Source organism: Acipenser ruthenus, chromosome 1 (genome assembly GCF_902713425.1).
Source record: "Acipenser ruthenus chromosome 1, fAciRut3.2 maternal haplotype, whole genome shotgun sequence".
Lineage (NCBI taxonomy): Eukaryota > Metazoa > Chordata > Actinopteri > Acipenseriformes > Acipenseridae > Acipenser > Acipenser ruthenus.
Window position 1 is genome coordinate 113,137,361 of NC_081189.1, and position 27,485 is coordinate 113,164,845.

At 40.8% G+C, this 27,485-nt stretch overlaps 1 long non-coding RNA gene across 1 annotated transcript; it reads left to right on the plus strand.

Annotated features, from left to right (window-relative positions):
* The first annotated feature begins 24,489 nt into the window (after positions 1 to 24,489).
* On the plus strand, positions 24,490 to 26,944 carry LOC131699169 (uncharacterized). Its single transcript, XR_009308086.1, has 3 exons — positions 24,490 to 24,545; positions 24,861 to 24,958; positions 26,762 to 26,944. It is a non-coding gene; the product is annotated as an uncharacterized LOC131699169 (long non-coding RNA).
* The last annotated feature ends 541 nt before the right edge of the window (positions 26,945 to 27,485 follow it).

A 27,485-nucleotide genomic window follows, 5' to 3' on the forward strand; every position in this document is an offset into this window, starting at 1 on the left:
ATATATGCGTGTCTATATGATAACAGTACGATATTAATGCTTTGTTTTTAATTGTTTTGTATATTTCTGTTTGTGATGTGCAGTATGAAATAAAACAAACAGTAATTCTAAGTGAATTTGCCTATGTATATTGCAGCTAGGCATGTGCAGTTAGACTGTAAAAATGGAGAGACAACTCCAGGACCGCAGTATATCTGAATCCGCAGTATAGCGAGGGGCGATATAACGAGGGATGGGTGTGTTAGTTTTAAGGAGTAGCCTGACATCAGAAAGTATATTAATTTTAGATATAAAGGCTGTCTAACAAACCAGATGTTTAGGTTTAATTAAGCCTTCTGAAGCACAAAGGGAGAGAAAAAGTCCTATAAATATGGGAGCAAAACCACAATTAGTTATCAGCCAAGCTTGGTAACATAAGCCTGTCTGGTCCATCTTTTGAAGACCTCTTTGCGAAGGTGACTGCTGGTGTTGTATTCAGAGCCTCTGGTTTGGACGATTGTCCTTTCTTTGTTCCGTTTTATATTTTAAGACATGCTTCTCTGCGGAGGGTAAGCATAATCTTGAATTTATATCTCACCTATAGTGAAGCATGATGCTGTAGGATAGGATTATTATCAGCATTAGAGATTGTATGCATTAGTGTAAATGGGTGCCTTAGACTGACTGATGATGCGTAATGTAACCATATTGCTTTATATATTATTAATGCTGTTAGTTTGCAAAGAAACCAGACTGTCTGGATTGTCTATAAACTAGGATTCGAAGTAGATCTGCGATCACTTGATCCATTTAAGCGTTAATAAACCAAAGGAGTAAATATATACTCTGATTCGTTAAACTTTAAATACCTGAGTCTGTGATTATTCTAGATTAACTGTTGTCTGGGTATGTGAAAATCTGTAAACCAGTACACAAACAAAGCACTATAAGAGTTTATGCAATCGGTTTGGCCTACTATATGCCTCCTTATTCTACTAAAAGAAGTTCTATTCTACTTGAAGAAGTGCAGGAACGTGACATAGCACAAGTATTAATTGGCTGGGTCGATAGAGTTTTTTTCATTAGAGGAGACAAGCCTCTGTTACAAACTCCTATCTGTTATAACCACACCCCATACAGTACTAGCAAGGGCAGATAACATAGTCTGATTTTCTGGTTTTAATTGGAGGGGAAACTCAAACCCTCCCACACCCTACTGATGCACTGCTTTACTGAGTAGGCGTGATTACGAGTGTAGGAAAATGTTAAAAACATCTGGGATGGTAGACAAAAAATAAACTGCGTCGCTGCTCGACAGCGTGGAAAATCTCTTGACTCTTTAGTCCCATTAAAGCAGAGGTTTTCAAACTGGGGGCGTGACAAGGTGTGGCAAAGTGATTTGCAGTGTGTAGGTGTATGGATGGTGCAGTGCTCAAGACAAGGACAAACAACAAAGTACTGGTGAAATGATGGTTTATTTTGTAATCCAAAGTCTGATGACAACAGTAAACAATAATGATAACAGGCAATACACAGCATTGTGTATTGCTCCGTTTAATCCACGGGTTCAGTCCCGAAATAACAGTCCCGGTATTTAAACACCCACAAATAACACAAACACAATCACAAGTCCACAGTGAGTCCTATAGTGCTTGTGGTACAAATACAGTTAATCATGACACAAGTGCAGTGATGTCCGGGTTTGGTGCTGGCCTTTAGCGACAGCTCCGGATCATGTTAGCCATCTAATAACAACAAACAAGTATATTTTAGACATGACAAAACAAACAAAACACTCACGATAACAATACGGTTCTCCTTCTGGTTCAGTGTTAACCATAATAAAGGAACAGATCACCTCGCTACATCCCCTTGGTTAATGATTGCAACCACTCCTCCAATCCACGGCTGCCACGTAGTTTCCTTTCCAGGTCGATGATTTAGTGTATCATAGCTCCACCTCCTTTCTAGATGACCGACTTCCTTCTAACCCTGGGAATGAATTGCCTGGCCATCCAGTCCAGGGCACTCTGTTCCCTTTACACAGTGCCCTCACAGGTCGGGAGAGAGATTTATCACCAAGAATCATTCTGTCTCTGTCACACTTATAAACTTATTTCTACAACACATCGGATTGGACAATCAGAAACACTTGCCATCCATGAATGGGCTGACCCTCACATGACTGACTAACAGTATATACAAGCTGTGTCTCCATGTGGCTAGTGAATTTAACCGGTGTAGTAGCTGGCACTTGCAACGTTGCTACTTTATTACAGATGTGGGGAACAGAACAGATTTCACTGCATATTTCCAACTTCCCCAAGGAACCAGAGGCTGTAGTGAGGAATGATCATGTATTTCTATCTCTACAGGCCAATTTTAAGCACCATGCAAACACTTGCAGTAGAATCACTGTGCCATCCTCACTGCCCATGAAGGATGATACAGCACATGTGCATTTTTACCCTTCTCAACTGTCATTAGTAACTATTATTATGAACCCATTCAGCCCCTTTGTTTAGTTAAAGACTAGGTAGTCATTATTTTGATTCATTGTATGCGCTGATTGCTGCAAATTGATATAACAAAAAAAGTGAAGTATCAACGTGCACAACAGCAAATTGCAAGATTGGTGTGCAGTATGAGATTGACCTCTCTGCCTCACATCATGTAAAGCAGTGACGTGCGGTCAGGGTAGGCAAGGTAGGCACTGCCTACCTAGTGAGAATCCAACAAAAAAAAAAAACATATATATGTTTTATTGTGTATGACTGTTCGTTACCTTTCGTTTTCTGCATAGTGGATTTCTCTTTGGCAATATACAAAATCTGATGAAAAGATGAGAGGCAGCAACGTGCTCTGTCTTTCCCTACCATTAAACTTGAACGTAAGCCACTCTACTCAGTCACGCAAGTGCGTTCCATCCTTAGTCTCAGCAATGAGTGAGAAAAAAGCACAGCGCGTCGCTGCCTTAACTGTGTCACCTGACTACACTAATTCTATTGCATAGTTAATATTGACGCATGTATTCTTGAGGAAAAAATGCCGTGGGAACAACCGTTGGAAAGGCACAGACCTTCTCTGCCTTTGGGGGTGTGTCCTTGAGTTACCGCTCTTTAGCAAACCAACCAAGCTGTGCTAGCAAGTCTAACATCAACCGATCCAAAAATGAAAAACGATATCTCTCAACTTAAACGGATCAAAACCCACACTCGGAATCGGACTGATCAGGCGGCTCTCACCCCTGGTGCTTATTTCCATTGAAAAGGAGAGACTTTTAAAACTTCAGGCCAAGAGAAAGCAATTCTACAATGATGTCACGGACATCTTCTGCAGAAGGAGAGAAGGATGGACTTCATATACAAGCAGATATGTAAGTGCAAGTATTTATTTTTATTTTAATTGTCGGGTATTGGTGAGCAAATGTTTAAAGAACGGTAACAGGTTAACTGTATTTTTGGGCATTTATATAAAAACACTACTAGTACAAATTAAATTAGTGTATACGCTTTACAGTACATTCTTTTGTGGACAATAATAAGCATCAATTTGACATTGAGGTCTGTGAACAGGTGGCTTTGCAGGGGTGATGTCAGACCAGAAACACAGATTCAACACAAGTAATGGTGGGGCAAACTGAAACACTGCGGGGTTCAGTGCTTTATTAAACAAAACAAACAGTTTAAACAAAACAAAACACTCGGAAAACAAATGGCACGGGGGCCAAAGTAAAACAGAACAAAACACAAGTAATCTTCTAGAACAAAGTCTCACAGTTGGTAGCAAGCATCTTTCTTGTACTCACAGTATTGTTTCACCTTCCTCTTCTTAGCTCTCTCCCCTGACAAAGGCTCTCTCCTGGCTTTTATAGTTTGTGGCTGGAGCACAATTAATCAATAATTAACAATTATTCAATTAAGGCTCCAGCCACATTCTCACATGTATTTTGGCAGGGAGGAATTGAACCCCCTCCCTGCCGATCCAAAACACACAAAACGCAAACTCACATTAATAATAAAAGGAACAAATACATATATACATAAAAACAGTAATAAATCATAACAGTACAAAAATATAAATTAATAAGGGGCGGGCACCCCGTCACAAGGTCAGATAATAATAAAGTAGGTATTGAAATTCAGTGCCATCTGTCGGTTGAATTGTATAATTTATAATTCTGCTCTCTATAAGCCTGCCAATCGAATCTATGTAAATTGGGGTGTGAGACTGGCCCGTGCCTACCCAGCCACTGACCTCACCACACGTTACTGATATAAAGTGTATAAAGAAAGCTTTCCGGGCTTACTAATTAGAGTCAATTATGGCTGGCTTAACTTAAAAAAAGTAACTGACATTCATGTTTTTTGGTTATAAGTCTTATATGAAATAATGCCAAATTGTTTTCCGCTGCTTCAATAAAAAATCCTTTTAATGCTTAAAAAGCTACTGCAAAATGAAGCTGACATGCTGCAAATAGGATCAAGCGGGGGTTCAAGACAACAAATCTGGCCAGTAGTGAAATGGGCACTAATAATAATAATAATAATAATAATAATAATAATAATAATAATACTGTGACTGTTAATATGTGTAATACTATATTGTGCAACAACATCAACATTATATCATAAAATTCAGATTTTTGCAGAAAATGCATTTCAGTGTATTTTGTATCCCGTCTCTTTTTCCTATCGTATAACATTTAACAATTAGCTATTGTTCTGCAATGCAGGGCATAACAAAAGTAGCACACAAGCTGCCAGAGCCTGTTTTTCTAATATAAAGCCATGACTTTGTTGGATTATCATTTGCAGAATGGATTCCCAACTCCATCCGGCTCTGCACATTTCCACCATCTGTTGTGTTGCTGCTTCTAGTCTGTGGACAAAACCCACTGTAGATAAGCATGCAGGAATAATCAATAACAGTTGTTATCAACGTTTATTTGTTCATTATTAGAATTCAATTGAAACTGTACATGTGTGCTTTTTTTATTATTTTGTTGGCATCCACAGCAACTATAATACAATCTATGAGAATAGTACAATATCAGTTGGGGGTAAATTTATAATAATGGAGCTTTCTATGTCAGAATAACACCATGGTTTCAAATGTGTTTTCAGATTTATGAATACAAGTAAAGGTAATTTAAATCAATCATCCTGCTTAACAGACTAATGAATGCATCCTCTTCTCTCTTCAAGAAAGACACCCATGTACATTGTGTTTTAATAGACATGCCTTGTAAAATGTTTATTTTAGTTTTCATTTTCTTTATAATTAAACATATCTTTCAACAATTAAATCACACTTTTTGAAAACAGTTCTGTGGTGCAAAAGGCCACAATTATTTGTGAGTAAATACATGATTTTACTGTATGATGATGATGATGATGATGATGGTACTGTATATGTACCAACGTTACTGGACATGCATAATAAAAACATATTTGGCTTGAGTTTTTACATTATAATGGAAACAAAAAATCCCTCTGGGCTGGCACACAGAATTGACCCGGAGTGGGCAGTAATGTCTTCTGCCTGTGACTTTTGGCTTTATAAAATACTGTTATCAACAGAGGATATGCAGCCAGCTTCATAACATTATTGTATGTTCCACTCATATATTCATAATTTATGTTTGGGAAGCATTAATGTCAATTAAGAGTACTGGTATAATTCAATAAGGAAAGAACATGTCACTGTAGTTAATGGTCTGCATATATTAGATGCTTCCATTTCCGGGCCTGTGCAGAGGCCTACGAAAACCAAGCTGGGACTCTTACTGTTTTTAAGTCAAGATTGAAAATGTATTTTTACAAAATAGCTTTTCTATCTTGGTTTTCCTATTTACAATCAAAACTGCATTTTTTTTTTTTAAATTTAGAATCACCAATTATTTTAAATTTTCTCCCAATTTGGAATGCCCAATTATTATTATTTTTCTCCTTCACCTCGGCGATTCCCCACACAGCTCAAGGACCCAAGCCTCAGTGGGCGTCCTCCAATCCCACAGTGTCTTTTTTCACCCAGGAATCTGAGAGCGGATGTCTGCAGGCTACCGGCCTCTGGAGGACAAAGACCAGCCCAGCAAATCTCCGCCCCCAAGCTCACTCGGCACCTGGCCTGTAGGGGTCGCCGGAGAGTGGTGAGGAGAAACAGTCTAAGCCGCATCCCACCTCCCCAACCCCTGGAGCACCAAAGCCAATGCAGCGCTCCCCCGAAGTCCCCAGCGAAGACCGTCTGCCTCGCACAACCAGGATTGGAACTTGCGATCTCTGGTTGTATGACTCACCCTGCACGCTGTGTGGCAGTGCTTTTACCAGGTGAGCCATTCGAGGACCCCCTGCTTTTTCATTGTGTCCTTTTTTTAACTTCTGATTTTATTAAATTTGTTTTAGACTATTTTAATTGTTGTAGTTCTACAAACTAGCTTTTTTTACAATTAAAACCACATTATCTCTTTAAGTTCTGCTTTATATAATTCTATATTAGACAGTTTAATGGTTTAATTGTTCATTTGCTTTGCGTGTGTGAATGCGCTTTGGCATTCTTGTGATGAAAGGCGCTGTAGAAATGTGAATGGTATTGTTTTATGTACAAGGTAATTTAAATGGAAAGTACATTCATCATTGGGCTTTACTAAAAAGCTTTTAGTATGCGCCATGCAGTATACACCTGGGGGCAGAGATAATGTAAAATAACTGTTATAGGGCAATACATGGGATCATGGCCTCCAGCCATGCACCAGTTTTTAAAATATTTCCACTTATAGGCATACAACAGTCTTGTGGAAGAAGCCCTAGTGTTCTGCAGTGTACTCACTTCTGCGTCTGCTCTTCCCTTCTTTATGAAAGCTGAAATCAACAATAATTCAATCAAGGTTATTCACTTATATTGAAAATATGTAACCATCAACAAATAATTGGAAATAAATTGTTGGTTGTAGTTTTTGCAAACATAATGTTTCTGTTTGCAAAACAAATAATAAAACTAATACTACATTTACTATTTAAGAACACAGTATATATACAGTTCCGGCAATGTCTAAATCAGATTGGCAAATCAGAAAGCAGGGAAGTGCCCATTCAAATCTGGTACGTTATGCTGTTTTCGGTCTGTTACATCTTTTTAAATTGAATGTATCTCCCCCACTGCTAGACTAGTTTAATGAAAATGTATTTGAGTTTGTTTGACTCGGACTCGACACTCAGAACTAAGACTCTAATGATAGTGACTCGGACTCGGACCCTGATGACTCGGACTCGAATGATAGTGACTCGGACTCGAATGATAGAGACTCGGACTCGGACTCGGACGTGAATGATAGTGACTCGGACTCGGACCCTGATGACTCGGACTTGGACTCTGAATTGACACTCGGGACTTGGACTCGAATGATAGTGACTCGGACTTGGACCCTGATGACTCGACACTCGAGACTCGGACTCGAATGATAGTGACTTGGACTCGGACCCTGATGACTCGGACTTGGACTCTGACTTGACACTCGGGACTTGGACTCGAATGATAGTGACTCGGACTCGGACCCTGATGACTCGGACTCGAATGATAGTGACTCGGACTCGAATGATAGAGACTCGGACTCGGACTCGGACGTGAATGATAGTGACTCGGACTCGGACCCTGATGACTCGGACTTGGACTTTGAATTGACACTCGGGACTTGGACTCGAATGATGGAGACTCGGACTCGTACCCTGATGACTCGGACTCGAATGATAGTGACTCGGACTCGAATGATAGAGACTCGGACTCGGACTCGGACGTGAATGATAGTGACTTGGACTCGGACCCTGATGACTCGGACTTGGACTCTGACTTGACACTCGGGACTCGGACTCGAATGATAGAGACTCGGACTTGGACTTGAATGATAGTGACTCGGACTCAGACCCTGATGACTCGACACTCAGGACTTGGACTCGGATGATAGTGACTCAGACTCGGACCCTGATGACTCGGACTTGGACTCTGAATTGACACTCAGGACTCGGACTCGAATGATAGTGACTCGGACTTGGACCCTGATGACTCGACACTCGAGACTCGGACTCGAATGATAGAGACTCGGACTCGGACCCTGATGACTCGGACTCGAATGACAGTGACTCGGACTCGCATTCGAATGATAGTGACTCGGACTCGGACCCTGATGACTCGGACTCGAATGACAGTGACTCTGACACGGACTCGAATGATAGTGACTCGGGCTCGGACCCTGATGACTCAGACTTGGACTCTGAATTGACACTCGACACTCGGACACGAATGACAGTGACTCGGACTCGCACTCGAATGATAGTGACTCGGACTCGGACCCTGATGACTCGGACTCGAATGACAGTGACTCGGACTCGGACTCGAATGATAGTGACTCGGACTCGGACCCTGATGACTCGGACTTGGACTCTGAATTGACACTTGACACTCGGACTCGAATGACAGTGACTCAGACTCGCACTCGAATGATAGTGACTCGGACTCGGACCCTGATGACTCGGACTCGAATGACAGTGACTCGGACTCGGACTCGAATGATAGTGACTCGGACTCGGACCCTGATGACTCGGACTCGAATGACAGTGACTCGGACTCGGACTCGAATGATAGTGACTCGGACTCGGACCCTGATGACTCGGACTTGGACTCTGAATTGACACTTGACACTCGGACTCGAATGACAGTGACTCGGACTCGCACTCGAATGATAGTGACTCGGACTCGGACCCTGATGACTCTGACTCGAATGACAGGGACTCTGACTCTGACTCGAATGATAGTGACTCGGACTCGGACCCTGATGACTCGGACTTGGACTCTGAATTGACACTCGGGACTCGGACTCGAATGATAGAGACTCGGACTCGGACCCTGATGACTCGGACTCTCACTCGACACTCGACACACGGACTTGAATGATAGAGACTCAGACTCAAATGATAGTGACTCGGGCTTGGACCCTGATGACTCGGACTTGGACTCTGAATTGACACTCGGGACTCGGACTCGAATGACAGTGACTCGGACTCAAATGACAGTGACTTGGACTCGCACTCGAATGATAGTGACTCGGACCCTGATGACTCGGACTTGGACTCTGAATTGACACTCGGGACTCGGACTCGAATGATAGAGACTTGGACTCGGACCCGGACTTGACACTCGACACTCAGACTCGAATGACAGTGTCTCGGACTCTGACCTTGATGACTCAGGCTCAGACTCTGACTCGATATTCAGGACTCGGACTCGAGGTTTGAGAACTCAACTACAAGTCTGGTAAATCCCCACTGAAGCATTTTTAAGGTCAAGTTTCCTGTGGATTTCTGTTGATATGCATAAGGCATACAATACATCTTTACAGGGTGAAAATGAACCATATTTACTGTACTAATAAAAATAAATGACATCCTGCTTACTTTTATACAGCAGGTTGTCTTGGGGAACAACAAATAACAGAATTGGACATTTTATAGTGTCTGTTTTAGATGTACGAATCCTGTCCTGTTTCAGTTTGTAGCTACATCACCACTTAGGGAAAGGTTATGTAGGCTTGAGATATTTCAATGAAATCATTTGGTGAAGTAACAATTAACTACTACACAATGCATACAAATGAACTGCTACACATTGTAATGAACTGTAACTGTCAGCTCAGCTCCTTACAGTATTGCCCAATGGGTGGAGACCCTAAAGGGACCTGAATAAGTATCTACTTATGCATGAACTCTTCCAACAGTGCAAAGTCCGAGATGTATGCTCTGAATTGGTCTCTAAAATTAGAGCCCAGAGGTCAAAACATTGATATAGTCTTTGAACTAAATTTACACCAATGTATCACAAATGTGTACTAAATATGCTTTATTTTATTTTTTATTTTTTTGTATTTCAACTTAAATTGAAGTGGGCCCATGACGTAGCCACACCTCTGGTAGAGTGTGCAGCCACCCTCCCAGGTGGGGGTAAATCCGGCATTAGTATACACAGTCAAAACCATGTCCACAATCCAATGGGACAGTCGCTGCTTACAGAGGGCTTGACCTCGGGTCCGTTCACCAGGACAGATGAAGAGCTGGTCAGACTGACGCAGCGCTCTCGATCTATCCAAATAGCATCTCAATGCCCGAACCGGGCAGAGGGAATTTAATCTCCTATCCGACTCCTCCGCAAAGGGAGGGGGATGGAAAGCCCCTAGCTCCACTGATTTATTCAAGTGAAATGTGTAATCACCTTGGGGAGGAAAGCAGGGTTAGTGCGCAACGATACTGTTTCCATTGTCCCAAACACGCATACAGGAACTGTACACAAACAGTACCTGTAGCTCAATGACTCACTTAGCGGAGGTGATAGCTAACAGAAAGGCTGTCTTAATAGAGAGATATTTCAGCTCTATGGGCTCAAACAGGGCCTTCGTGAGAGCCTCCAGTACCTCGTCTAGACTCCATTTGGGGAGGACGTCCTTTATCCCTTAGCGGTCCTATGTCGGACCTGGTCCAACATTGCAATTATTCCTATCCGGTCCAATGTCGGACCCTGTCCGATATCATCAAAAAGACGCAAAAAACGGGCTTCTAGTCATTTTTTCTCTGGAAAAAGCTGAGAAAACCATTCAACGGCCGAGTGGGAGCGACAGGAGCCGAGACAAGCCGAAAAAAAGGGCGTATCTCATGAATAGTCATACTTGCCCCTGGCATCTGATAATGGAGGCCATAAGGAAATAAGTTGGCTGTGACTGCATCAGCGCTCAGAGAATATCACAGACATTTGCAGAGCTTTTTTCAGATGTTATAGTAATAAAATAATGACTTGGATCGCATTATTGAGGCGTTTGGTGATAAAACGAGTGATCAGGAGATGATTGATCGGTATGTACGACTATTATTATTATTATTATTATTTATTTCTTAGCATATGTGAAAGCTATAGCGAACGAAAGAGTGGGGCGGGGCTGGAGATGCCTAGTGAGTGCTTTGTTGATATGCAGGGCCTTTTAAACCTGTTTGACTGTGGAAAAAAATACTTTTAAAAAGCGCGTCTAAAATTAACTCCGCGTGTGAAAATAAATTGGACCTGACGTGCCTGACGCGCACTTAATACTGCAAAGGGTTATAGGAGGTCGTAACCACCGAGCACCCTTTAGAAAATGGGTCACCAGAATATGAGCGCCCGGGGATATTGTCGATGGGAACATGGCACGCAGATATGGCTGCTAGGTACACTTTCAATGTAGAGGGGGATTTACCCGCCTCTAGTAGATCTTGCAGAAACTGTAAAATAACTGTTATAGGGCAGTACATGGGATCATGGCCTCCAGCCATGCACCAGTTTTTAAAATATTTCCACTTATAGGCGTACAACAGTCTTGTGGAAGAAGCCCTAGTGTTCTGCAGTGTACTCACTACTGCGTCTGAGAGCCCTAGGGTGGACAGACGGTCCCGTTCAGGGGCCAGACCCACAGTTGGCGTCTGCCCGGTTCTGGGTGCCAGAGTGTGCCTTTCACCTGACTGAGGAGATCCATGCGCAGCAGGATCTCCCAGGGTTGGTTTTGCAGCAGCTGGCAGAGGTTCGAAAACCAGATTCTCCTGAGCCATTTGGGGGCCACCAGGAGGACTGTCGCTCTCTCTCTCTTCTGACCTTCTCGAGGAAGGTAGGGAACAGCAGTATAGGCGGGAAAGCGTATAAAGGCACTTTGGGCCATTTGACACCTAGGGCGTGCTAGGGCGTCGACACCTAATGGACCTCTGCAGCTGCGGAGGCAGAACCACAGGGGCAATGGGTCATCTCTGCCATGGCAAAGAGATCGACCTGGGCTTCCCCGAAGCGTTCCCAAATGCGCTGCACCACCGTCTGCAAGAAGGATTCCTCATCCCAGGAAGGCGCTATGGAGAGCGCATCACCACGTGCTGTTGCTCAACCTCTTTAGCAACTACTGGCAAAGCCGGGGTATGTTCTGGGGCAGGCGCTGGTGGAGCTGGGGCAGGAGCAGAGGGGACCTGCTGCCTGCTTAAGTGCTTGAGTATCTGGGCCATTTGGCCCTTTAACTCGGCAATATCCCTCATCTGGTCCAAGTTTCTAGCTCTCTTTCTGCCCCTCGAGGGAGATCTAGAGCAATTGTGGTGGTGTTGTGGAGCCTGCTCACAAGGAATACCTTGTGTAGGGCTCGGAGGGTGGGGAGGGGAGGCCTGGGATCCCTAGACCGACGATGGCTCTCCTAGCCTGGCTGCAGGGTTCTCATCCGATAAAAGTGCCAGTCTTTTTTGTAGGGTGCTCTCCTTGGACCCGGCACAAAAACAGCAGGACGACCTGTCTGCCAAGGCAGTAGAGAACTGCTCAATGCCCAGGCACCTCGCACACAGGGTGTGTTTGTCCTGCGGAGGCATTTTCCACCTGCAGGATGTGCATGGGTGGAAATTACACATTGCAGTTGAGGTGTGTAGCTCTGGAGCGTCTACAGAGCAGAAGCACTGAGGCGTCGAGGCTGTATAACACAGAGGCACTGAAAAAAAAACCCAGGGGATTGAGTGTGCTAGTGAAATGCCACAGACATCGAAGCGGCGAGTCCTCTAGGCACCGAGGGTGTCGAAGCACTGAGGTATCGAGGCTATGCAGCACCAGGGGCCCGAGGGAAGGCTACAAAGACCTCGAAGCACTGAGGCGTAGAGTCCTTGAGGCTATGGAGCGCAGGGGCACCGAGGCCACCGAGAGTCCTCGAGGCACTGAGGGCGTCAAAGCGCTGAGGTACCGAGGCTCTTGAGCAGCATGCCACTGAAGGCACCGCTGCACAGGCTAGAAAAACCTTGAGGCATCGAGACGCCGAGGTGTGTAGCTCTCAAGGTACAGAGGATGCCAAAGCACTGAGGCACCATAATTGTGGAGCGTCGGGGCACTGAGGCCACCGAGGGCGCTGAAGCGTGGGGCTTGAAAGGCCTTGAGGCAAAACACACTAACACACCACTTTATGGGTGAGTGGTGATGGGCGCGGTCTGCTCAACACTTAGGCAAAGGCCTAATGGAGGAAGGCGTGGTTATTTATTTATTTTTAAAACTGCACTGCAGTAGAAGAGAGACACTCGACAGGAAGGTTTTTTTTACTATGACAGTTAAATCTATAGTAGTCTGTGGCCTGTAGGGGCGCTAGGCCGTGCACACTGAGGGGGCATACTGAGGTCGCCCAAAGCCCCGAGTCAACAGCGGTTGCAGAGCAAGGTTCGACTCGCTGGAGGGTCGTGTCTCCCTTCTCTCCTTTTTTTTACAGGTATAAAGAGCAGAGGAAAATACAGAAAGGAACGTGCAGCAAGCTGCAGAGGTTACAAAGCAGGCTACAATCGCCGAGCGATGTAGGCTGATGAAGAATTTATTAATTTTTTTAAATAAAACGCAGTTGCGTCATTAGCTCAGCCTTCAGTTGCCGAGTTTCTGATTCCTGGGAAGTGGCAAGCCTACTTCCAGCAATTAATTGCAAGGGAACTCACACAAACTTGAAGAAGGAGCTCTAAAGAGTCAATAACAACTGGAAAAAAGGGGTTTGAATAATACTCACCACCTTACCTACCTGTCTGTGAAAGACAAACGAGACTGAGATCTCCGCCCAATGACTATTTATTACCTCGGTGAGGCGGGACCGAGAACATCATTCCCCGGAGGGGCCTATCGGCAGCTTTGATATAAAATGATCACCGAATACCTGACAAGCAGGCATATTCCAAAAGTATTCAATTTGGCGGCCATCTTCGAATTGAAAGGGAAGTGCACTCACTCCTGACACACACGAATAAGAAAAGACTGAAATTGTAACAAAAATCCTACACTCTTATGGGTTTATTGTGCAGTATACACTTTAATAAAGATTATAAAATAATCTTACACCTCCATATTATGTCATTGAGTGTTTTATATTTTATATTACAGTGTAGTCTTCACACCTTGTTTTTTATTCAAAGAACAAGACAGGAAAGGACGCTATAGTAGCAATAGAACTTTACTCCGGCCTGGCATAAATAAAAAAAAAAAATAGTATGGATGGTAATAGATACTGCATAATATAAGCTTACATTATTCGTGTAGTTTTAAATTACATTTTTCCAATGCATCCTAACACTAATGCATTCCCATGTTGTCAAGAAACAAGGATTAGAAAAATATTATTGTTGATAAAGAACTAAGGAAAACTAATTAGAAAACACAGGCCTGACGTTGCTGAGCATGAATGACATTTTGTAAATAAAAAGCAAAAAAGCTGATTAGCCAATTAACATGTACTTATTCAATTAACTCACCAATTAACAAAGTAGCAATCCCATTAAGTAGAGGAACTTTGAAATTGTAATATAATTATAAGGTTTAAAATTGTAAAAACAAGTCAACAAAATACCTGCAAATACAAGAGGAATCCATGATAAGACAGATTAGATTCTATTTAACCATAAAAATCCTCTTAACGTTTGTTCATTTGACCTGCATAACAATAAATTCACAATGACAGTCTCTAATTGGATTACCCAGCCACTCTGAGACTGCACTCAGAATTCTTCACATTTAAAGACTAGAATTACAAAGATGTAACAGTCCTTAAAATAAGGGAGGCAAAATGTTTTTTCATGGAGCTTTTTTATTTTAAATTTTGATTTATATTTTCAAGGTTTCTTTGTAATTGTGATTTTGTGCAAATGGCACGTTTAGTCAGATTTAATAGGTTTACAGGAAATGACTGGATGTAGGAAAGAAAAAAGAACATTTTCTTTTGGGTCAGTGGAAGGGACAAAAACATAATTACAGCAGAGATGTGTGATTCCTTTCACTATCTGGTCACTTTGATTAAATTTAACTTTGGAAGCAAAGGTAGCTGATTTATTGTCTCAATTTTCACCTGTGTTCTTGTACACACATACGTAAACAAAGTAAACCAACAAGGTAAACTGAGGAGGGCGAAGGAAGGAGAGGGGTTATCTCTTGGGTCTGTCACGCACACAGCGGCTGGCAGGAGGAGCGGGCAGCGATCCTTGAAATGTAATCAGATGGTACTGGAATCTTGTTGCTATCTGAATGTAATGTATGTAAATAATAAAGGCTGGTTCAAAACTCAAAACTAAAATTAATGAACATATTATAGACATTTATCAACTGGATATTCGTTTTTTAATTAACTGTCAGTTGATTTTTTTAATTAAATATAATTTATTAACACCTGTCATTGAATAAATATTGGTTTTGTATTATCATGCAGTGAACTTCAATCTCCATCCATCAGTGACAGCCTCAGACAGTTCTTCCCAATCTCAAATGATCAAACAGCATTTACCAGTAAAGCTAAGGTCCAGCTAGGATGTGGTTTCAAAAAAAGCAATTCCAAGGATATTGCCGTGTATTCTCAGAGCCAGCCTTCCACTCCACACATAGACAAAGAAATGGGGGTGCAATATATAGCACCCTGAAATGTATAGGAAAACTACATTCAAATCAAGAGGGATTCTGATTTTAGCAGTTTGAATAATCCTTGGCCCAAACCCAAAATCTAATTCAGGTTTTTACAGATCTGGAGTATTCCAGAAGGCCTGTGTGCTTCTGTAATTTACAAGCAACGTGGGTCTGATGTGGGTTTAGCAAGTAACAAACTGAACTGTGTTATGAGAGGAACTGGCTGACCCAAACAGTTTCTCCAGTCTCAAGTTTTTTTTAATTTAATAGCAAATAAAAACATGTTTTGATGTTTTGTGTGTGTGTGTATATATATATATATATATATATATATATATATATATATATATATATATATATATACCTGTATATATATATATATATATATATATATATATATATATATATATATATATATATATATATATATATATATATTGCATTGTAAATCCAGTCCGTTGTCCTGGTATGTAAAAAAGAAATAATAAAATAATATAAAATCCAATGTGCCATTCATTTTTGTTTATTTTAGTATTTCTAAATTTAGCAGTTATGGATGATACATACAAAATAATAATAATAACCAAAAATTATGTTATTTTACTGTATGTTCATTGTTTTAATGAAGCATTGCAAAGCCTCTAAAATGCGATCTTCAAATGAGCTGTTGGTTTGTTTATCTAAAAGTTATCCTCTAGAAATATGAGGACACAACACCAACCCCAACTTTGAATGAATGAAATAGTGTAATCATATTTGTACTGCATGGTTGTAACCCTTTTCTCATGGTGGTAACCCATTTAACAATCAAAGATGATACAGCTCCCTTCTAGTGATGGCTTGTCTTTCTACTTCATCACTATCTTATCCATCCAACTGAAACACAGTGATGTGTATATTGGGACAGTTAATAACATTTTTGATTCACTAGTAACCCTGCGCTGGTAAATGGTCTCCACAAGCGAAACTTTATAGCACTACCTAAAACAACAGAACAGAAATGCAATTTATAAAGAACACATGGTCCAGTGAGTTCTAAAGTCTATCTATTGCTTCTTGAAATTGTTATTAGTTTTGCTATGGGAATATCTGTCTGTCTTTGTAGAAAACACTGCCCTGTTTAAATGCTATATGTCCCCTGGAAGTCATCCAGACACATTTGGACAGGTCCCTGGTTGACAAACACCAACCAAGCTCTGGGTAAGGTTTTCACAGGGAAATGTATATACAGATTGTTCATTTTATTACACATTTATACAGTGTACTGTTCTTAAATACGCTCAATCATATTTTCCTAAACAAGTATATCATATATTAATTTGTATTGTACACTGTATGGGGTTCATCATTAACAGACTTCAGGTAATTATTGATGCTTTTAATGCATTTCAGTCTACTCTGTTTTGGAACTTGCTATTCATTCATCTTACTGGCAAGTCTATCAACTTCCACTAATAAAAGTTTATGTATCCTTGCCTACTGGGTGAGAGGATGGTTATCTGTATATGTGCATTCTTTGTGATGAGCTCCCCTGGTGAGAATATGGCTTTTTCTTCAATATTTCTTCAACGTTCTGGTTGGCACAGCTTGCTCACAATCTGCATCAGAGGTTTATATTATTGTTAATACTGACTGACACATGACATATTCTGCAGCTATGGCAATTATTTGTCCATTTTACAACTAAATAACATCTAGCTATTCTCAGCTGTATACACTGCATAGATGATCATATGATGAATCCATCTCTTTGTTGTAACATTGCCTCATGTTATGACTTAAATTCATTTTATGGTAGTTGTGACAGGATGGCAGAGGATACTGGCGTTCTCAAGACTCAGAGGCAGAGTATTTTAGAAATGGGGGTTTATTTTTAATAAACCAAAACATAAATAAAACAAAGAAATGCCACACGGCAAAATAAAGGCCACAGTGGCCAAAACAAAGATTTAAACAAAACAGAAATATCTTAAACTAAATATACAAAACTCACAGTCATGAAAACCAGCAAACACACAGGCCCCAGCACTTCAGTGTTTCTCCTTTGTTCTCCTCCCTTTCTTCCGTGCTGCAGCATGGCCAGCTTTATATTGGCCAGCTGGGCCAATTAAACAATTAATAATATAATCCCCCAATTTGGTGATTGGGATCATGTGTTTAATTGGCAGCCATTCCAGCTCTGGTCTGTAGCTCCACTCCAGAGCCAGAATGGTCGCCCATCACGTGACCCCTTCCATTAAAGGGACAGGACAACTTTGTCCTGCCACAGTAGTTCTTAAAAACTTGCCCCACATGATATGGTTCTAGTTTTTATTAAAACAGATTACTTATTTACAAGGCTTGATAACTAGCAACAAACCACTGTTACACACTGTGACAGAGAAAGAATGAATTCTAGTCAATCTCCCTCCCGACCTGTGGGGGCGCTGTGTAACAGGAACAGTGTGCCCTGGACTGGATGGTTTGGCAGTTCATTCCAGGGTCAGTTGTCCTGTCTATTAATTGTTGTATTTGTAAACAATCCGGGAGCTGTTGCTAAGGGGCCAGTTTCCAAACCTGGACTTCACATCCCTCCTGTGCACATTATTTGTATTTCACCACCTACACTAAGAGCACTCACTGTGGGCTTGTGACCGTGTTGTGTTTGTGTGTGTGATTTATATCATGTCATATTATTTCAGGACTGCCCGTGCTTATTATTTAAGTGTTGCCGGCACGCAACCCAGCCAAATAAAGAGCTGTTTTACCATGAACTGTCTTGTGTATATTATTCCTGAGCACCGCATCACCGCTACAACTGCGCACTGCAAACCACTTTGCCACACACACATACACACATTACTTAAATCACATAACAACCAAATCAAACTGCAGTGTAGCATCATTCGTCATTCATTTAATCTGGGATAAAAGAAAACACAGTTACACTGTAAGTGTTCTTGAAATCTCCTGAGCTATTCTTAACTAGAGCTTTTCTTAGCTATTGTGGCAGGGCAGATCCCTGCCTGGGAGAAATGTGTTGGGGTTTGGCAGGGATAGGGTTAATTTCTGTCAAAAGCAGAAATTAACTTGTTTTCATAAAAGCAGCAATGAAAACAAGTGAAATTTCTCACACTATTCTCTGTGACATGATTGAATCAAACTTCAACAACGAGGTTCGTCAGATCCCAAGGTATGTATAACTATCAACAATGTTAAGCAGATCCAGTATAGCAGTATAAAAGAGCCAGCTAGCTGAGTGGTTGGGCACATCTATAATACATAAAGGGATAATAATCAAGTCTTTAAAATACCTACATTCCTTGTCTTTTTGTCACTTGAAGTCAATTTATCTTGCCACCTCACTATAATTTCACTCACTGTGTAGCAAATATTTGGACACACCCAAGCCCAAGATTATGTAGAAAACTACATTATAGTGAGGTGGCTCTGTAAGTGAAAATAAAGTAAAATGCAACTGTTTTAAAAGGCTTGTTCAAGTACACCCCCACAGTTGATGGGTGGGCCCGTGCTTTAACTCCTAAGGGAACGGGTGATTCTTCAAACAAGTGTACCATTTATAGGTTATATTTAAATGGTTAAGCAAGGGGTAGAAGTCAAAATATTTAGAAACTTTAAATAAAATGTACTGATAACAACTGAAAGTAAAACTAAGTACAGTGTTTAAAAGTAAACCAATACGAGTTGCTAAATGTGTTTTCTATATATATATATACAAACTAGTAGGAACTTTTAAACGTAGTGAAATGGAATCAACACGAGTTTGTGAGATAGTGTTTCCTGGAGGGAATGTTTTAGTAGTAGTGCAGTCACTACTAAAAGAAGCGGCTTGTTGTCTGTGCTCACATTTATGCAATGACCGAACAGTCCGTGAATTAATGCTCAACATCTGTATTGTTGGACCTTGAGGTACCTTGTTGAAGACGATATCTGGAATGGTCTTGATTGTTTAAACCCATACAAAGTCTCTGAAAAGTCTTACACAAGATTGAAGTGTATAATCTTCTAACACCAAGGGAGTATCACCACCATCCTGACAAAGCCACCAACAACACTCTTAAAAGGGTTTGTATGTATTAAAAATATCTCTGTTAATGTCACATGTAAAGCATGTCAATATGGTTTACTGAACTCAACAGATGTTGCACTGCTTTCTGTAAGCTATAACATCAAGGAAACATTATGAGAATAGAGGTTGTCAAAGTTTCAACTGTTCAATTTAAAAAATGTGTCATATGAACTGCTTTTGCTATGCATGTAATGTTTCTTACATTCTTTAACACAGTGCTCTGTGATTTAAGTATACTGAGATACATATAAAATAATATTATATTACAATACACTGCATATATTACAGCGCAGTGATTAAACACTCAAGGATGTTCTTTCCCAGTAGTGATAGCTTAATCCAGGCTTCACTCCAATATGATTAAAAATGTAATTAAATACCAGTGCCATCATCATTAACATTTCCACTAAATATTTCACAGCCTGTCATTCTCATCGCTGTCTGCTGCTGGTTGCTTAAAACATCATATTGCAGTTATTGCTGTCACTTTCTGAACGAGATGACTACAGCAAAAAATGTCTTTCATCCACTTCTAGTTCTGAAGTGGATACTTGAACATTTACTTCTGTGTAAAAAAACAGAATGCTCTGCTCCTTTACCATTTCATGATATATGAAGTCATTCTGAGTGGTTAATTGTTCCTCTTTCTGCCTGTACCTGTCTAACTTGTCTAAAGAATCCTAAATGCTTGGACTGAACAAGCTTTTAAATTATGTAACAATCTAATGCAATCTCTGAACTCTAACTCCACCTACACATTTATATAGACCAATTACACATGAAACTACTTGCTGTTTAACTTGAATGTCACCATTTCATTGCTGCGTTGTTTCTGCACAGATCAATGATACAAATCTTCTACACATCTGTTAATCAATTCCCTTCAGGTTGTGCTGTGTTTTTGTGCACAAAACTTCTAGTTCTCAGATTTGATCTTGTTAGTACTCCTGGTTTTTAAATTAAATCTAGTTTGATATCTGAGTTGCTGGAATCATAGAACGTTTTTTTGACCATATGACTCTTGAGAAGCAGTATTACAGATGCTTAAAGAGTAAGAAGCTACGTGTGTAATTTTAAATGGTTTTTACATTTGCCTCATAAAGGGAAATGCAAAAAATCTTTTTAAATGACATTTGAATTTACTTGCGCATCATAATAAAGCACTTAAGTGACACATGGGAAATCTAGTTTGTTTTGCACCTATGAGAATGCTTTTGTTGGAAATGGCTGTTAGGTAAAGTTAACAAAAACTCTATCTCCTAAAAAACTCCCTTTCAAAAACAGACTCAGTAAACAGACAGGTGCAGTGTGAACTGTGCGCTGTTTAAAGCTCCCAACTAGCTACATTTTTAAAAGATGAAACTGATGGGAAAGGAAATTACTAACTGAAGGTATAACAAAAATAAAATAAACTACTGTATCTACTTCCCACCCCCCACACCTCCACCGTGTCAGGCACTACTAAACACCTGTTCATGCTTTGCCTCCTCTCCTTCTCATATACATGCAGATATCCCAGGGCACAATCTCCCTACATAAACAGCACTTTTGAAAGAAGCTACTGTAAGGTGTTATATGACTTGTCATAATTTTATGTACCCCTTTAAATGGCAAAGTGAGGAATCATTTTGCCCTTGTAGCTATGTAAATTTGCGCCTGCTTGTCTAAGAGACAAAATAACAAACTGGTTATTTTATGATTCAAAGGGCAGTTGTGACTTTGGGCGGAGGACCCTTGTTTATGCATGAGTTGCTTTTCTACATAAAATGCTGAATTTAATCACAGGTGGAAACCACAATCTACCCAAATAAAACTGATTCTGATCAAAGCTTTGGCCAAAAGGAGCTGTCACAGGGCACCGGCTGGCATGCCTCCAAGAAAGGGGGGCTAACATTGTACATTGTATATCCTGATGTAACTATCACTTTTATCTGCTGTATTATTGAATTGTGGTTTGTCACACTTGAACAAAAATTATTGTATTTCTTGCTCTTATTGTATTACTTGTATTGTAACACTTGAAATGTATTTGCTTGCGATTGTAAGTCGCCCTGGATAAGGGAGTCTGCTAAGAAATAAATAATAATAATAATAATAATAATAATAATAATAATAATAATAATAAATGGGAGAGTCCCACTACCTGGGGGATGTGGCCTGTTCTGTATATTAACCTCTGTAACTTGTATTTCATGGCTCAATATATTTCCATCTATAGTGTCCTGTAGGTTTGACCTTCTGTATATTTTGTTCAAGATCTGGCCTGTAGCTTATGCATGTGATTAGGTTCTGTACTGTCTTTTGGATTTGCATTGGTTCCTGAATTAACCTGTTTTGATTGAAGATTACCTGAAGAAGACTGACTCATTATTTTTAAGAAGTAAAAAGAACCTTACACTACACCAGTCTGCTGCGACAAACTGTGCTGCACCAGTCTTCATCTCCTTCTCCAACTCTCCTTGGCTGAAAATCCATTTCTCATAATTCAAAAACTTTTTTTGGCCCAAAAACATGTTGATTCATTGGCAGACAGAAAAGAATTATGGGGCAGATTGGATCTACGACCTGAATTAAATGCAGCGTTCCAAGCCTGACCCACGGGACTGTATTTCTAAAAGACACGACTGGGTAAGCATCAGGTCACACAATGTAAAGATTGAAAGGCTTCTGTTTGAGAGTCAAGCCTCTGCAGGGGGTGTCAATCATTTCTGCCTCTGCCCTCTACCAAGCATCTCTTGAAGCAGCAGTAACTGTCATGCTTTGTTCTCCTTATCCAATAGCTCTGCAGTCACACACCCCCTGAAAGGTTTTTTATGTGCACTTGCATTTTTCTGGGCAGGTTTTAAGTGGAGTTGTGATAAAACGTCATTACGAAGACATTAAAACTGTATAAATCAGGTGCAGAATTATATCATTAGTTTAATGACTGTAAAGAAAAAAAATATATAACCCTAGTGAATGATTATCTGTTAGCGCTAACATGGTTCGTAATAAGGCTAAAACCTGAGTGAGCAAGGCACTGGACTATATTAGCCTGCCAGTAAGTTTTATGTATGAGGCCCAACAGAAGAAATCAGAAAGGCATTATGTCTTTTGGATGAGACATTAAAAGACAGAGCAGAAAGCAAAGCTGCTCAGTCTCGGAGTATCTCACATGGTAAAGGTACAGAGATGCAGGGTGAGTTATAAACTCAGAGGAGCGCAGGTTTGTATTCTGTCAGTGCAAAGTTGCTGTTGGCCTTAGTCCTCTGGGGGCCAGTAGCTTGCCATAATCCTCTATAGAGGTCCTGGTTAGTCTCTCGCTGACCTGGGAATCTCTGGCACTGCTCTGGCCTGGTTCTCCTGCTACCTCTCCAACCGCACTTACCAGGTAACTTGGCGTGGAGCAACCTCCACACCTTGCCCTCTCTCAACAGGAGCCCCAAGGGTCAGTCTTGGATCCTCTCCTGTTCTCTCTCTACACCCGCTCCCTGGGCCCCCTCATCGCATCCTATGGTTTCTCATACCATTTGCTGATGATGCTCAGATTTTCCTCTCTTTCCCCACCTCTGACTCCACCATCCCCTCCCATATCTATACCTATCTGTCTGCTATCTCCTTTATGTACTCGCATCACTTCAAACTCAACCTCTCTAAATCTGACCTCCTTTTCTTTCCCTCCTCCTCCTTCTTCTCCACCTCCTCTGACCTCTCTATCTCCATTCCTCTGGAATCTACCACACTCTCTCCCTCCTCCTCAGCTAAGAACCTCGGAGTCACCCTGGGCCCCTGTCTCTCTTATTCCCAGCACATCTCCACTCTGGCACGCCCTTGCCAATTCTTCCTGAGCGACATACGAAGAATCTGACCCTTCCTCACCAACTACGCGACCCAGCTCCTGGTCCAGGCCCTGGTACTCTCCCACCTAGACTACTGCAACTCCTTCCTGGCTGGCCTCCCTGCGTCTGCCACCCGTCCGCTCCAGCTCATCCAGAACTCTGCTGCCCGCCTGGTGTTCTCTCTGCCTCGCTTCTCCCACGCACCTCTACTGCTCCGCTCACTCCACTGGCTCCCGATCACCACTCGCATCCAGTTCAAGACTCGTGTACTAGCCTACAGATGCCTTGACCAGACTGCACCCAGCTACCTCCAGACCCTCATCTCTCCCTACACCCCCACTTAACCTCTCTGCTCCTCCTGCACTAGAAGACTGGCTCTACCTCCTCTACGCTCCCCTGCCTTCAGAGCCCGCTCCTTCTCCACCCTCGCCCCGCAGTGGTGGAATGACCTTCCTACAGATGTCAGGACTGCCCAGTCCCTGACCATCTTCCGGCGCCTCCTCAAGACTCACCTCTTCAGACAGCATCTGTAGAACTCCTCTTTTCCCTCTGGACACTTATCACTCTTTCTTAAATGTGCTTTACTTGCTCTTATCTGCTCCCTATTTTACTGCATTTAAACCTGTACTTTAGAGTACTGTAATCTGTCAAGTGTCATTTAATCTGTAGTATTTTGTATTTAATTATATCCTGATGTAACTATCACTGACACTGTTATCTGCTCCGTTATTGAATCGTATTTTGTCATATACTTGTACTTGCCCTCCTCCTCAGCTAAACTGTTTATTTTCAATTTATGGATATTATATGATGTTTACTACACTCAGGACAGTGATATTGTTGACCTATTTTGTGTAAACAAAGCAAATGGCTCCTGAGTGATCATCCTGTGTAAAAAATTATATTATTTTGCTTTTTCATGTTATATATATATATTGTAAGATAGCGGGTTGTGTGAGACAGCATGGAGGGGGTTAAAACCTCCCTGCGAGAGAAACGTGTGGAATGCACCTTTTTGTTTGATTGTATTGCTTTATTGTTTCATTTAATTTGCTAATTGATTTGTTTAATTGTTTTGTTTAGTTTAACTGTTTTATTGTTTAATTATCCCCTGCACCTGGGCAGTAATTGGAAATTAGAACCAGGTGCAGGGTATAGAAGAGCAGTCAGTTTACTCGGGGCTGCTGAGTAGAAGGAAGCAGAAGAGAGGTGCTCTGCTTCCAAGCAGTCATTGAAAAGTAAGTGCTGGAGACCTGCGAAGTTTGTTTGTGTTTGTAGTGTCAGGTAAACGGCTTAGCCATCCTGCAAATTAGTCAGGGAATAACCTGTATAGTTAGCATTCCATTTCTGTTGTGTTGGGTCTATTTTTAAAGGGGCAACGAACCCGAGTGGGTCAAATCTTTTACTATATATATATATATATATATATATATATATATATATATATATATATATATATAATTATTCAGTTACTAGAACTGTACACAAGAAAAACTAACCCAACAAACATTATCCAAACTATGGCTATCCCTTTTGTCTGGATCCAATCACAGTAAGAATACGAAATTCGAAGCTACACAGGTTGAAGCGTAAACACCCCAGTCCAGCTACAAATCCAACTGGAACCATCATCAGATGTTCAAATTAGTGGGTAAGTTACTCACAGACCCAAAACCCAGACCCAAAACCTTATCTGGAGTGCTGGGTACCATCCTAGCTTAGAAAAACCTCTGTTTGTATACCTTGCATTCAGGTATTCCTGCACCTCAATGATCAATTCACCTGCCTTCTTTGCTGTCACTAACCAACTATCTGCTTCCCCTATTGAGTGTCTGCCCATATCCTGTAACTCTGTGCTGTGTTGAAAGACACTGCAGTGGTCAAGTGGTCTAGGATGTACAACAGCAAATAAATAACACAGGCAGACTGTCTACTTTTCTACTTGGTTTCTTACAGGTTGTATCTTAGAATCTGCAGTGTGGTTGAGTGTGTTCGAAGTTATGGTTGAAAAGGTTTATTTATTGTAGAGCAGTGTCTATTGGCTGTGTACATCCCCTTATTATATCGGTACTTCTCTCTAGAGGCTGACATTGGTTCTATCATCAACAATACAGAATAGACAAATGTCACTCTGAGAAGCAGCACTACATAGAAAACAATTCCTGTTCGACTAACGTCTTGTTTACGACCTGGAAAGGATTGTGCATTACATTGAGACAAATTCACTGCAGGGCATAGCATTTCAACCTCACTTGTTTTATCGTGCAGTTAAATCTTCAGTCTAACAAAATATCTCAGCTTTTTGCGTTCCAGTTAAAGTAAAGAGATTTTGCTGTGGTTCGTTTTTTTGACTGTCCGGTTGAAAACCGATTAAGTTGGCCAAGCATTGGGTCCTGGGTTGCTGTATTATATGTTGAGCTAGATAACTTATCAGTTGGCGTTCTTGTAATTATGTGTACTGAAGAAATTTCCAGATAATCATCAAATTGCCTACATGATAAATGTGTCATCGTGTCAACATTTATCTCTGCCATGTAAGTTGTATAAATCAGAAATAGACTTTATAAATACACAGGGGTAGACAGCATGCAGGCATCTTAACCATGATGCAAAAGAGTCGGGCTCACCTTCATTCCTGGTTATAGAGATCACACAACACTGCCCGTTACAGGTACATAGAAGGAATGGATGAGCTCAACATATAATACAGCACATCATTACAATGTTATTATGCATAGTTACAATGTGCATGTGTAAATATTTTTGCACAATATAACCCTAACCCTAACTCTAAGCTAAACCCTAACTATAACCCTAACCCTTTTCTGATACAATTCTGTACTTTACATATATTGTGCAAAAAGATGTACACATTAAGTACATTGTAACAATGCATAATAACATTGTAATTATATGTAAGTACATGTGTATTTACTAAGTTAGTACTATGTAAAAGCATAGTAATTAGAGCCAGAATGTAAAGTGTTACCCATAGTAATATGTTTGAACACTTAAACTTTTATAAAGTGCTACTAAGAACAGGTGGGTGATGCAGTCCACAGTGATTCCCCAGGGCTGCACTACTCTAAATAAGTAGCTGCTATCCAGGAGATGTGTACCTCTTAGTTTCATTTACGTTTTTATTATTATGCAAGTGGAATTGGATTTATAGAATTGCACAAGCAAAGAGATTTAAATACACAACAAAATGGCAGAAACAAAAGTCTCCAAACAATGGGGTCATTGTGACAAACAACTAACATAAATATGTATGCATGAGGAGTTTATTCAAGATCATTTCAATTATAAGAGCTGCATTTCTTTTTCTTTCTTTTATTTTTTTAATTGTCAAAGGGTATAAAATGAAATGAGCCTTGCAGACTCATAAGGTAAACAATAGTGCCTGAAGCATCTGGCTTTTTGTTTTATGTTTGCTTGCCTTGTTCTATTTCAGGGGCGGCCAAACTTCCTGACCCGACGAGCCGCATACTGACATTTTCATACAGCCGAGAGCCGCCAGACACATACTGTAAAACATGAAATGTTTGTGAACAAGACATTTTAAACACTAGCATTGCTTTAAACATTTTTAAAAAATCTCCCTAACATTATAACAAAATCTTGCAAATCTTGAATAAAAGAGAGCATTGTACAGAACATTGTACTGTTGATCTACAGTGTATTAAACTTTAAATGTAACACTATGGCGTTTTTCCATTATTTCTGTTTATACTGTATGAAAATGTGACAGGGCAGAGCCCTGTCTGTAAATGAAGTGTTGGTGTTTATGTGTTTGGGTGGTGGTTGGCAGGGATGGGGTTAATTCCTGTCCCTGCCAAATACATGTGAGAATGTGGCTGTTCCCAAATTGGATAATTGGTGCTAATTGGGAACAGCCACATGAAATAAAATGGAGCTGGGAACAGAGAGAAGGTACAGTGTTTTTATACATGTGTAAAAGTATATATGTTTTGGTGACCGGTAAACAGCTTAGCTGTCCGTTGATAGTTAAAACTTGCGAAGTTTAGTTCGAACTCCTGGAAGGTTTTGGTTGTGGAAGTATTTCATTTAACACAAGAAGACAGTGTGAAAGGTCCTGCAGGTGGCAAACCAACCCTGGTTTGTCACAGTATTATACACTTTAAATCAAATATATTCTGTTATTATGAAGCAAAATA